General features: G+C 38.2%; 1 protein-coding gene across 3 annotated transcripts in view; it reads left to right on the top strand.

Annotated features, from left to right (window-relative positions):
• Positions 1 to 13087, top strand: part of FUT10 (fucosyltransferase 10) — a 145335-nt gene that overhangs the window by 73481 nt on the left and 58767 nt on the right. The window lies entirely within an intron of this gene.

The following is a 13087-nucleotide window of genomic DNA, read 5'->3' as shown; positions in this document are numbered from 1 at the left end:
CTTAACCACTGCGCCACCAGGGAAGCCCTCTAGATGCTCTTAATGTTTATTTGCTTACTTTATTATTTATGACAGGAATGGTTCCACTTTATAGAGAAACGAATTCATTAAAAGGAAACTTGTTGAAAGAAAAAGGTTACTTTCAACTACCTTTGAAATCTAGAAAAATATGAGATGGCCCTACTTGGCTGTCACCCATCATTTCCTTGACTCCCATATACACATAACGTTTTATCTAAATTCTCTGAAGGGAAACAATTTTGTTAAATATTTAAATGTTTATTTTAGCTAGCATAGAAATTTCAGGTCAAACATAAACATAAATAGTGTGTGGAATTATTTTAATGTATTGAACACATACTGTATGAGGCTTTCGTGTGCTAAATATGTATATGCTTAGACAAATTTAAAATATGTGAAACATTAATTTTCTAATTTTAATAATTATGAGAATTTAAATTATTTTATCTGGTTTCTTATAACAAAGTTTTATTCATAAAATCTTTATTTTAAGCTGAGCGTCTTGGTCAGCAACAGGAACACTAAATATTACATCATTCTTCTCAGGGAATGCATCCTGATTTCCAGTGACTTCCTTTATCACCTAATTTATAGGGCCACCTTACAGCAAAAACCAAAACACACACACACACACACACACACACGCGCCACTGCAAAAAACACATGAGAAAGTAGAGACCACATTAATTGCCCATGCTATACCAATTATTGATTCTGAAAATATATCAAGGCAGAAAACAGAACTTCTGAGGATGAAGATTTGCCTGGACTCATTTTCACGATCCTTTTTGATGTTGGAGATTATATTCACAGAAAACTGAAAGAAGCACCCAAACCCTAACTGCTCCCGCATCTCACAGAAACCCTATTGGGATGATTACTGGGGACTGGAAAAGAGGGTGTAGTGACATTGGGCAATAGCTTTTTCAAAGATATAGGAGGATACATACATTCGTGCATTTCCCACGGAACCAGCTGTCTGGTTGTGGTATTTCAGGGTGCCTGAAGGTGGTGTAGTTGAACGTCCTTCTCTCTGGAGTCTTGGAGGAGAAACAGAGTAAGCCGTCCTCCAGCATACTCTTCTCCTCCCAGAGAGGTGGTCACTGGAGGTGACTGGACGGCTTTGCTTGCATTTCAGAGAACTTGGTACAATTCTCAAATGCAAATGTGCTCATTGTTGAAAAGCAGAACAAAACATACCATGAAAGTAAATTAAAGGGTATTAGGCCAGCTGTTTTCATTTGTGTTTATAAGATTTGTTACAGCTTATATATAGGATATGCCTTAAAGTAAGCTACGTAAATGTTTCTTCACTTTTTCTCTTTCAGACAAATAAAAGCTGAAAGAAATAATTTGATCTCCTCAACTCTGATTATTTTTTATCTTACAATTGATAGTAGTTTAAATCATGGTATTTAGATGTAGAAAACACTATTAGAATATTCAATGCATTTCCCCTTCCTCTATTCTGCTTCCTCCTCTCATAAACGTACAAACCTAGTGTATTAGTTATCTACTGCTGTTTAAACAATAGTGCCACAAACTTAGTGGCATAAAACAACAAACTTTTGTTATTTCACAGTCTCTGTGGGTTAGGATTCTGGTCGTGGCTTACCTGGGTTCTCTGGAAGGCTGCAATCAAAGTGTCAGTCAGGGCTGGGTTCTCATCTAGAGGCTTAACTGGGGACAGGTCTGCTTTCAAACTCACATGCTTGTTGGCAGATTCAGTTTCTTGAGGTTGTAGGACTGAGGGCTTCGGTTTCCTGCTGGCTGTAGGCTGTAGGTTGCCCTCAGCTCCTCGAGGCCACCCGCAGTTCCCTGTCCTGTGCTTCCCGCACGTGGCTGCTTGCTTCCTCAAAGCCAGCAAGGGAGGGGGAGATGCCAAGACCAGTGCTACAGTCTCACGAGTGTAACCACATGCATGTCGTCACATACATCCTCTCGCCTTTGTCATACTCTATTGGTTAGAGGCAAGTGACAAGTAACACCCACACTCGAGGGGAGGGGATAACACAAGGGCGTGAATACCAGGAGGTGTGGATATCATGGGGCCATCTTGAATCTGTTCCTCACACCTAGTGAATCTGAGTGGGCCTATTCTCAGTGTCGTTTGCTTGATTTATGTAGGGGAAAGTCTTTCAGTATTGAAGAGACCAACCCAGGAGTTAATGTTAGTTAAAGAACATTTATTGATACATGATCCTGTCCTCAAAGAGGCTTTAATAGGGGAGACAACATGGAATAATCAGGAATATAACTTTACAGAATTGGGGTAAACTTAAAAAAATTAGCTTTATTGAGGTATAATTGATGTACAATAAACTGCATATATTTAAAGTTTGCAGTTGAATTAGTTATTACATGTGCAAACACCTGTGAAACCATCACCTCAGTCAAGATGACAGACATTTCTATTCTCCCCTAAACGTTTCCTCATGTCTGTTTGTAGTCTATCCCTTTTCCACCCGCTTCTTCAGGCAACCACTCATCTGCTTTTTGTCACTTTTGACAAAGAAGCCAAGGCAGTTTTCTAGAATTTTGTATAAATGGAATCATGTAGTGTGTATTCTTTTGTGTCTGGCTTCTTTCATCCTGCATGATAATGTTGACGTTTATCCACAATTCTGTGTGTATCAAGAGTCCATTTCTCTATATTGCTGAAGTTTGGATATACCAAAATTTGCTTATCCATGCACCTGTTTCCAGTTTTTGGCTATTACAAATAAAGCTGCTGTGAACATTCATGTACAGATCTTTGTATGGATATATGCTTTCACTTCTCTTCCGTAAATACCTAGGAGTGGATTGGCTAGGTCATATGGTAGATGTCCGTTTAACATTTTGAGAAACTACTAATTTATATTCTAGAGTTTCTCCATCTTATATTCCTGCCAGCATTGTATGAGAGTTCATTCATTAACAGTTGGTGTGTGGTCAGTCTTCTAATTTTTGCCTTTCTAGTGGGTGTATAGTGTATCTCACTGCGGTTTAATTTACATTTTCTTAATAACTAATGATGTTGAATATCTTTTGATGGCTTATTTGCTGTCAATATCTTCTTTTGTGATATATCTCTTTAAGTCTTTTGCTCATTTTTTAAAAACTGAGTTGTTTGACTTGTTATTCTTGACTTGTAAGAATTCTTTATACACTGTGAATACAAGTCATTTGTCAATTATAAAATTAACAAATGTTTTCCTTCAGTCTGTGGGTTGTCTTTTCATTTTCTTAATAGTGTCTATAGGAGTGTAAAGTTTTTAATTTTGTTGAAGTCCAGCTCGTAAATTTTTTCTTTTATAGCTTGTGCTTTTTGTGGCTTGTTTAAAAAAATCTTTGTCTAACCCAAGGTCTCTAAGATTTGCTTCTGTTTTCTTCTAGAAGTTTTGCTGTTTTAACTTTTACATTTAGGTCTATGATCCACTTAGAGTTAATTTTTGTGTTGTGGTGTGATGTAAGAGTTGAGGTTTGTTTATTTGGATATCCAATTGTATCAGCCTCATTTGCTGGAAAGATTATTCTTCCCTGATTGAATTACCTTGGCTTCTTTTTTAAAAAATCAATTGGCCATATATGCATGGGTCAGTTTCTGTGCTGATCAGTATATCTATATTTGAGTACTGTTGCTTTATAATAAGTCTTGAAATGAGGTAGTGTTAATCTTCCAACTTTGTTCTTTTTCAAAATTATTTTCACTATTTTCGGTCTTTTGCTTTTCCACATAAATTTTAGATTCACTTTGTCAGTTTCTACAAAAATCCTTGATGGGATTTTCATTGGGATTTTGTTGAATCTATATGTCAATTTGGGGAGAATTGACAACAATATAGAGACATTTAATCAATAAGCATGATATATTTGTTCATTTATTTAGGTCTTTTTAATTTCTTTAAACAGTGTTTTGTAGTTTCTGGTGTACAAGTTTTATAACTCTTTGGTCAAATTTATCCCTAAGAAGTTCACATTTTTGGATACCACAGTAAGTGGTATCTTTTTTTAAAAAAACTTTATTTTCCAATTGTTCGTTGCTAGTATATAGAAATAAAATTGATTTTGTATGTTTGACCTTGTATACTGCAACCTTGTTAAACTCACTGATTAGTTCTGGTATCTTTTTTTTTTTTTTTGAATTCCTAGGATTTTTCTATGTAAATGATCATGTCATTTACAAATAAACACAATTTTACTCTTCCCCTGTCCCCCTCAATCTGTCTTTTATTTCTTCCTTTTTCCTCTACTGCACTGACTAGGCATACTCTATGATGGGATTTATGACGGGCCCATCATATCTGCCCCCCACATTTAATTTACCTTTCTGACCACTGACAAAAACAAGATAAATCATGGAAAACGGTGGGGGATGACCATTTACTTAACTTGACAGTAGACCCAACTGCAGCTGCCTTGCTGAATTTGGTATCTGTATAGCAGATCAGAGCTGTTCCAGTCAACTTTTTATGTTAATGCCCATCCACAAGCATCTCTATCTCATTTATAGTAGACTGTCATCATGTCTAAGTTTTAAAGAACCAGTCAACAAGCTATTAGGACCAGCTTCAGAACATTGCCAGAACATTGAGTTCCATGTCATAAGTGAGTCCCTCCAGGTCCATAATGCCCTGTTTAGCCTTATATTCCTCCCACCCTCAAGATACACTACCTCAAGATACACTCTTACACATGCCCCAATTCTTGCCTGTACATCCTAACCAGGTCCTTCAGGTCCTTTTGGCATATAAGCTATTTGCTCTCTGAGCAGGGACTCCTTTCTCACTTATGTGCTGAGTGCTGATGATGAACAGTTTACAGCCTTATTAATTTTATTGGTAATTTACTATTGGCAGTGGGACCTTATTGCCATCAGGTGAATAATACTCTCTAGGACCACTTCTGGTACCAACTATTTAAACACAGAAAATGGAAATGGAAGCAGAGACATTTGTGCTTTGGTTTGACTGGGGGTACAGTCCTAGAAAGGGGGAGTGAGGAACGGGTGAGTGAAGCAGTGAAGGAACGAGAGCCAGTTTGAGAATGTACTGAACTGAGTGCCTCTAAGTGGGATGCATTGGTTAATCCTTGGGGCCCCACCCCGAGAAGCATTTACTGTATCTCAGGACCATTCCTTTAAGGTAAAGAAGGGGAGAGAATTTATCCATTGCTCCAGTTTCCCTTTGATCAAAAGTTTGCCCCACTGGGCTTAGCTCCTCCTCACTTTCAGGTTGTACATGTGTGATATGGGTGCTGAGAAGAGTTTCACAATGATTTCAATGGTTAAATCTCAGGAAAGGAAGTTGAGTCACATGGGAGGAGGTGAGGTGCCCAGTTGGTTAGAGCCCTACACAGCTGGAACAAGAGACAGGTGAGGATAAGAGGTTCAGGTACAGAAGAGGTGTCAGCTAGAGTACAGCGTCCTTACCCTCATCTGTGTCCACTCTCCCCCAGTCTAGAGACCCACTGTTCAACTTTCATTGGAGGATACACCTCTGATTTTTCTGGGGTGGGGAACACCCGTTTCCTGTTTGTGCAGAGTGATGATCTGGGGTTTTAATTGCTTCTTACCAAAAATGACAAGCAGCTCTCTGGTTTTAGTCCCATCTTTTTACCCGTTTTCAGAGATTCTTTATGCCACCAAATTCCTAATATCTTGAGAACTCTGCATTGTAGACTGAGTTGCTTTACTGCTTTCCCACTGCTTTTTAGAACTCAGCTTTCTCAGGTCAACTAAGTCATTTGCCACCAAATGGCAACTTCCAAAAATTTGTTGCTGTTGTCTCCATTATTTTGTTTGTCCTTGTGAATTTATGCCTTAATAAAAAACTCCTTCCTGTCATTTTAGTGATGGTACTAAATCATCACCAGGAGTAATAATCCTAAGTTATCAAATGAACAGCTGCCAGGAGAGAAAGAGCTGCTTTGCATTTTTTTCTTTGAACACACTTTTATCTAATACCTACTGAGTATAAGACCTATTCTTCCTGTATCATAAATGTCAGCTCTTAAAAGTCATCCAATAGACATACCTCAGGTCAAAATTTTTCTTCTTAAAGATTAAATATGATGTAAATAACTTGGATGATCTTTTGAAGTTAGAATTATAAACAAGGTATGAAAATGGAGAGGATTTCTAAGAAAAAGGAAATATGCAGTATGCCATGCTTCTAAAAGACAAGACAATTTAGAGATTTCCTATTTGTATTTAAAATAAACAAAGCATAAATGGTGGTGTGGGAAGATGGAGAGTTAGCATCTCCTCACAACTAGGGCGCCTGCCGGCTGCTGGTGGGAGACTCTGATGCCCAGGGAGATGGGAGGAACCCCAAAATGAACTGGTAGGACACAGGGGGACTGAGGGGCTAGGAGAAGTGGAGGCCAGACAGTATCAGTGCCCTTGAGGCCGGGGAGATCAGGAGAGGCAGGCAGGAGGGACTCTCCGGGAAGAGCGAGAGAGGAGCGGAGGGCGCTCGCCTGGCCCACTTGGGCTGGGGAGCCTGCTGAGCTCCCAAGCTGGGACCCCCCCCTTCAAAGCCCCATCCAGGCCTCATGGGTCCTGGGGGCATAGGAGGGAGGCCAGGGAGATCAGGAGAGGCAGGCGGGAGGAGCCATCTGGGAGGAGTGGGAGAGGATCGGAGGGCAATTTTCCCACCCACTTGAGCCGAGGAAGCTTGCTTGGCTCCCAGGTGAGGTCCCCCACCCTCTGAGACCAGGGGTGGGGAGCACACCTGGGCCCCTTCTGTTCCTTGAGCCTAAGCCCTACCCGCCACAGCCCCCAGGGCCTTTTCCAGCCCTGTGAGTCCAGAGCATAGGCCCCGCCCACTGCCCAAACCTCACCCTTGCTTATGCCCTGCCCTCCACAGCCAAGGCCTTTCTCCCCGCGTTTTTTTGTTTTTTTCTTTTCTCTCCTCCTCTTTTTTACTATTGTGGTAGTGATGTACCTTCCGGTTGTTGATTCATCTATATATTTTTTTTTTCATCTATATTTTTATTTTTATATTCTTCCTAACATATCTGTAAGTTTCCTAGTCTAATTTTATTTTTTACTTTGTTATTTTATTTATTTATTTATTTATCATTTTGCTGCCCCAGATGGCTTGCGGGACCTTGGTTCATGAGCCTGGGGTCGGGCTGAAGCTCCTGCGGTGGGAGCTCCGAGTCCGAACCACTGGACTAACAGAGAACCTCAGACCCCAGGGAATATTCATCAGAGTGAGGTCTCATGGAGTTCCTCATCTCAGCGCCAAGACCCAGCTCTACCTAATAACCTACAAACTCCAGTGTTGGAAGCCTCAGGCCAAAGAACCAGTAAGACAGGAACACAATCCCACTCATTAAAAAAAAAGAAAAAAGAATGAGGTGGCAAAAAATTATGTCAAAGATGAAGGAGCAAGGTAAAAACCTACAAGACCAAATAAATGAAGAGGAAATAGGCAATCTACCTGAAAAAGAATTCAGAGTAATGATAGTAAAGAAGATCCAGAATCTTGGAAATAGAATGGAGGCACGGATTGAGAAAATTAAAAAAATGTTTAACAAAGATCTAGAAGAACTAAAGAACAAACAAACAGAGATGAACAACACAATAACTGAAATGAAAAATACACTAGAAGGAATCAATAACAGAATAACTGAGGAAGAACAAATAAGTGAGCTGGAAGACAAAACGGTGGAAATAACTGCCGAGGAGCAGAATAAAGAAAAAAGAATGAAAAGAATTGAAAACACTCTCAGAGACCTCTGGGACAACATTAAACTCACCAACGTTCGAATTATAGGGGTCCCAGAAGAAGAAGAGAAAAAGAGAGAGCTGAGAAAATATTTGAAGAGATTATAGTTGAAAACTTCCCTAACATGGGAAAGGAAATAATCACCCAAGTCCAGGAAGAGCAGAGAGTCCCATAAAGAATAAACCCAAGGAAAAACACACCAAGACACATATTAATCAAACTAACAAAAATTAAATTCAAAGAAAAAATATTGAAAGCAACAAGGGAAAAACAAAAAATAACATACAAAGGAATCCCCATAAGGTTAACAGCTGATTTTTCAGCAGAAACTCTGCAGGCCAGAAGGGAGTGGCAGGACATATTTAAAGTGATGAAAGAGAAAAACCTACAACCAAGATTACTCTACCCAGCAAGGATCTCATTCAGATTCGTTGGAGAAGTCAAAAGCTTTTCAGACAAGCAAAAGCTAAGAGAATTCAGCACCACAAAACCAGCTTTACAACAAATGCTAAAGAAACTTCTCTAAGTGGGAAACACAAGAGAAGAAAAAGACCCACAAAAACAAACCCAAAACAATTAAGAAAATGGTAATAGGAACATACATATCGATAATCACCTTGAATGTAAATGGATTAAATGCCCCAACAAAAAGACACAGACTGGCTGAATGGATACAAAAACAAGACCCATATATATGCTGTCTACAGGAGACCCACTTCAGACCTAGGGACACATACAGACTGAAAATGAAGGGATGGAAAAAGATATTCCATGCAAATGGAAATCAAAAGAGAACTGGAGTAGCAATACTCATAGCAGATAAAATAGACTTTAGAATAAAGACTGTTACAAGAGATAAGGAGGGACACTACATAACGATCAAGGGATCAATCCAAGAAGAAGCTATAACAATTATAAATGTTTATGCACACAACATAGGAGCACCTCAATACATGCTAACAACCATGAAAGGAGAAATCTACAGTAACATAATAATAGTAGGGGACTTTAACACCCCACTTACACCAATGAACAGATCATCCAAACAGAAAATAAATAAGGAAACAAAAGCTACAAGTGACACAATAGAGCAGATAGTTCTAATTGATATTTATAGAACATTCCACCCAAAAGTGGCAGAATACACTTTCTTCTCAAGTGGACATGGAACATTCTCCAGGATAGATCACATCTTGGGTCACAAATCAAGCCTCAGAAAATTTAAGAAAATTGAAATTGTATCAAGCATCTTTTTTGACCACAATGCTATGAGATTGGAAATCAATTACAGGAAAAAAACTGTAAAAAACACAAATACATGGAGGCTAAACAGTGCACTACTAAATAACTAAGAGATCACTGAAGAAATCAAAGAAGAAGTAAAAAAATACTTAGAAACAAATGATAATGAAAACACGATGACCCAAAACCTATGGGACACAGCAAAAGCAGTTCTAAGAGGGCAGTTTTTAGCAATACAATCTCACATCAAGAAACAAGAAAAACCTCAAATAAACAATCAAACCCTACACTTAAAACAATTAGAGAAAGAAGAACAAAGAAAACCCAAAGTCAGTAGAAGGAAAGAAATCATAAAAGATCAAAGCAGAAATAAGTGAAATAGAAATGAAGAAAACAATAGCAAAGATCAATAAAACTAAAAGCTGGCTCTTTGAGAAGATAAACAAAATTGATAAGCCCTTAGCCAGACTCATCAAGAAAAAAAGGGAGAGGATGCAAATCAATAAAATTAGAAATGAAAAAGGAGAAATCACAACTGACACTGCAGAAATACAGAGGGTTATAAGAGACTACTACAAACAACTATATGCCAATAAAATGGAAAACCACGAAGAAATGGACAAAGTCTTGGAAAGGTACAATTTTCCAAGACTGAACCAGGATGAATTAGAAGATATAAACAGACCTATCACAAGTAATGACATTGAAACCGTAATGAAAACTCTTGCAACAAACAAAAGTCTAGGACCAGATAGCTTCACAGGTGAATTCTATCAAACATTTAGAGAAGAGCTAACACCAATTCTTCTCAAACTCTTCCAAAAAATTGCAGAGGGAGAAACACTCCCAAATTCATTCTACGAAGCCACCATCACCCTGATACCAAAACCAGACAAAGATATCACAAAAAAAGAAAATTATAGACCAATATCACTGATGAACATAGATGCAAAAGTCTTGAAAAAAATACTAGCAAACAGAATCCAACAGCACATTAAAAGGATCATACAAAATGATCAAGTGGGCCTTATCCCAGTGATACAAGGATTCTTCAGTATACGCAAATCAATGTGATACACCGTATTACCAAATTAAGGATAAAAACCATATGATCATCTCAGTAGATGCAGAAAAGCTTTTGACAAAATTCAACACCCACTTACGATAAAAACTCTCCAGAAAATGGGCATAGAGGGGACCTACCTCAACATAATAAAGGCCGTATATGACAAACCCACCGCAAGCATCATACTCAGTGGTGAAAAACTGAAAGCATTTCCTCTAAGATCAGGAACAAGACAAAGCTGTCCACTCTCACCACTCTTATTCAACATAGTTTTGGAAGTCCTAGCCACAGCAATCAGAGAAGAAAAAGAAATAAAAGGAATACACATTGGAAAAGAAGAAGTAAAACTGTCACTGTTTGCTGATGACATGATACTATACATAGAAAATCCTAAAGATGCCACCAGAAAACTACTAGAACTAATCAGTGAATTTGGTAAGGTTGCAGGATACAGAATTAATGCACAGAAATCTCTGGCATTCCTATACACCAACAATGAAAAATCAGAAAGAGAAATTAAGGAAACACTCCCATTCACCATTGCAACAAAAAGAATAAAATACCTAGGAATAATCCTGTCTAAGGAGGCAAAAGACTTGTACTCAGAAAGCTATAAAACACTGATGAAAGAAATCAAAGATGACATAAACAGATGGAGAGATATACCATGTTCTTGGATTGGAAGAATCAATATTGTGAAAATGACTATAGTACCCAAAGCTATCTACAGATTCAGTGCAATCCCTATCAAACTACCAATGGCATTCTTCACAGAATTAGAACAAAAATTTTACAATTTGTATGGAAACACACAAGACCCCGAATAGCCAAAGTAATCTTGAGAAAGAAAAACGGAGTTGGAGGAATCAGGCTCCCTGACTTCAAACTATACCACAAAGTTACAGTAATCAAGACAGTATGGTACTGACACAGAAACAGAAATATAGATCAATGGTACAGAATAGAATGCCCAGAGTTAAACCCACGCACATATGGGCACCTAATTTATGACAAAGGAGGCAAGAACATACAATGGAGAAAAGGCAGCCTCTTCAATAAGTGGTGCTGGGAAAACTGGACAGCTACATGTCAAAGAATGAAATTAGAACACTGCCTAACACCATACACAAAACACAAAAATAAACTCCAAATGGATTAAAGACTCAAGGCCCGAACACTATAAAACTCTTAGAGGAAAACATAGGAAAAACACTCTTTGACATAAACCACAGCAAAATCTTTTTTGACCCACCTCCTAGAGTAATGGAAATGAAAAGAAAAATAAACAAATGGGACTTAATTAAACTTAAAAGCTTTTGCACAACAAAGGAAACCATAAACAAGACAAAAAGACAACGCTCAGAATGGGAGAAAATATTTGCAAATGAAACAACAGACAAAGGATTAATCTCCAAAATATACAAGCAGCTCATGCAGCTCAATATCAAAAAAACAAGCAATCCAGTTAAAAAATGGGCAGAAGACCTAAATAGACATTTCACCAAGGAAGACATACAGATGGCCAAGAGGCACATGAAAAGGTGCTTAACATCACTAATTATTAGAGAAATGCAAATCAAAACTACAATGAGGTATCACCTCTTGCCAGTCAGAATGGCCATTATCAAAAAATCTAGAAACAATAAATGCTGGAAAGGGTGTGGTGAAAAGGGCACCCTCTTGCACTGTTGGTGGGAATGTAAATTGATACAGCCACTATGGAGAACAGTATGGAGGTTCCTTAAAAAACTAAAAATAGAACTACCATACGACCCAGCAATCCCACTACTGGGCATATACCCTGAGAAAACCATAATTCAAAAAGAGACATGTACTACAATGTTCACTGCAGCACTATTTACAATAGCCAGGACATGGAACCAACCTAAATGTCCATCGACAGATGAATGGATAAAGAAGATGTGGCACATATATACAATGGAATATTATTCAGCCATAAAAAGAAATGGAATTGAGTTACTTGTAGTGAGGTGGATGGACCTAGAGTCTGTCATACAGAGTGAAATAAGTCAGAAAGAGAAAAACAAATACCGTATGCTAACGCATATATGTAATCTTAAAAAAAAAATTGGTACTTTTGAACCCAGTTGCAGGGCAGGGATAAAGAGGTAGACATAGAAAATGGATTTGAGGACATGGGGTGGGAGGAGGAAGCTGGGGTGAAGTGAGAGTAGCATGGACATATATACACTACAGAATGTAAAGTAGTTGACTGGTGAGAAGCAGCAGCATAGTACAGGGAGATCAGCTCGGTGCTTTGCGGTGACCTAGAGGGGTGGGATAGGGAGGATGGGAGGGAGGCTCAAGTGGGAGGGGATACGGGGACATGTGTATGCATATGGCTAATTCACTCTGTTGTACAACAGAAACTAACACAGTATTGTGAAGCAATTATACTCCAATAAAGATCTGTTAAAAAAAATAAAATAAACAAAGCAGACAGTCTGTCTTTAGGTTAATAGAATTTACTTTCTAACCAAAGGTGTGTAGTAATTTCTCATTTTAAAAAATATTTTAAATTGAAGATATGAGGGAACAATTCCAAGTGTGCGATTACCAGTTGCCTCATGTTTTCTCCATGTAAACCATCCATTTCATTATTTTGATTTTTCTTCTCTTACCTTATTGAAGTGGTGGTCTTAGAATCATAGAATGTCAGGGTTAAAAGTAGCTCAGAGATCACCTAATTCAGTATCTCTTAAGCTGCTGAATCCTACCATTTCCATTTGACTCTTATTTATACTACATCTCTCTGCTGAAATTCCTCTTATATTCATGCCGGTTGTCTACCTTTTCCACTGTGTTCTTTGACATATTAATGGTAGTTATTTTAAAGTTCCTGCCTGATTGTTCCAACATCTGAGTCATCCTTGAGTCTGGTTCTATTGATTCCTTTCTCTTTTGACAGTGTTGTTGTTGTTGCTTAATATGTCTCATGATTTTTGATTGATTGCTGGACATCATGTACGGAAGTACAGAGACTGAGGGAAATAACATTTATTCTCAGAAATGGGCATGC

This window comes from Balaenoptera musculus, chromosome 21 (genome assembly GCF_009873245.2).
Source record: "Balaenoptera musculus isolate JJ_BM4_2016_0621 chromosome 21, mBalMus1.pri.v3, whole genome shotgun sequence".
Classification (NCBI taxonomy): domain Eukaryota; kingdom Metazoa; phylum Chordata; class Mammalia; order Artiodactyla; family Balaenopteridae; genus Balaenoptera; species Balaenoptera musculus.
This window is presented reverse-complemented; position numbering and strand designations above follow the sequence as displayed.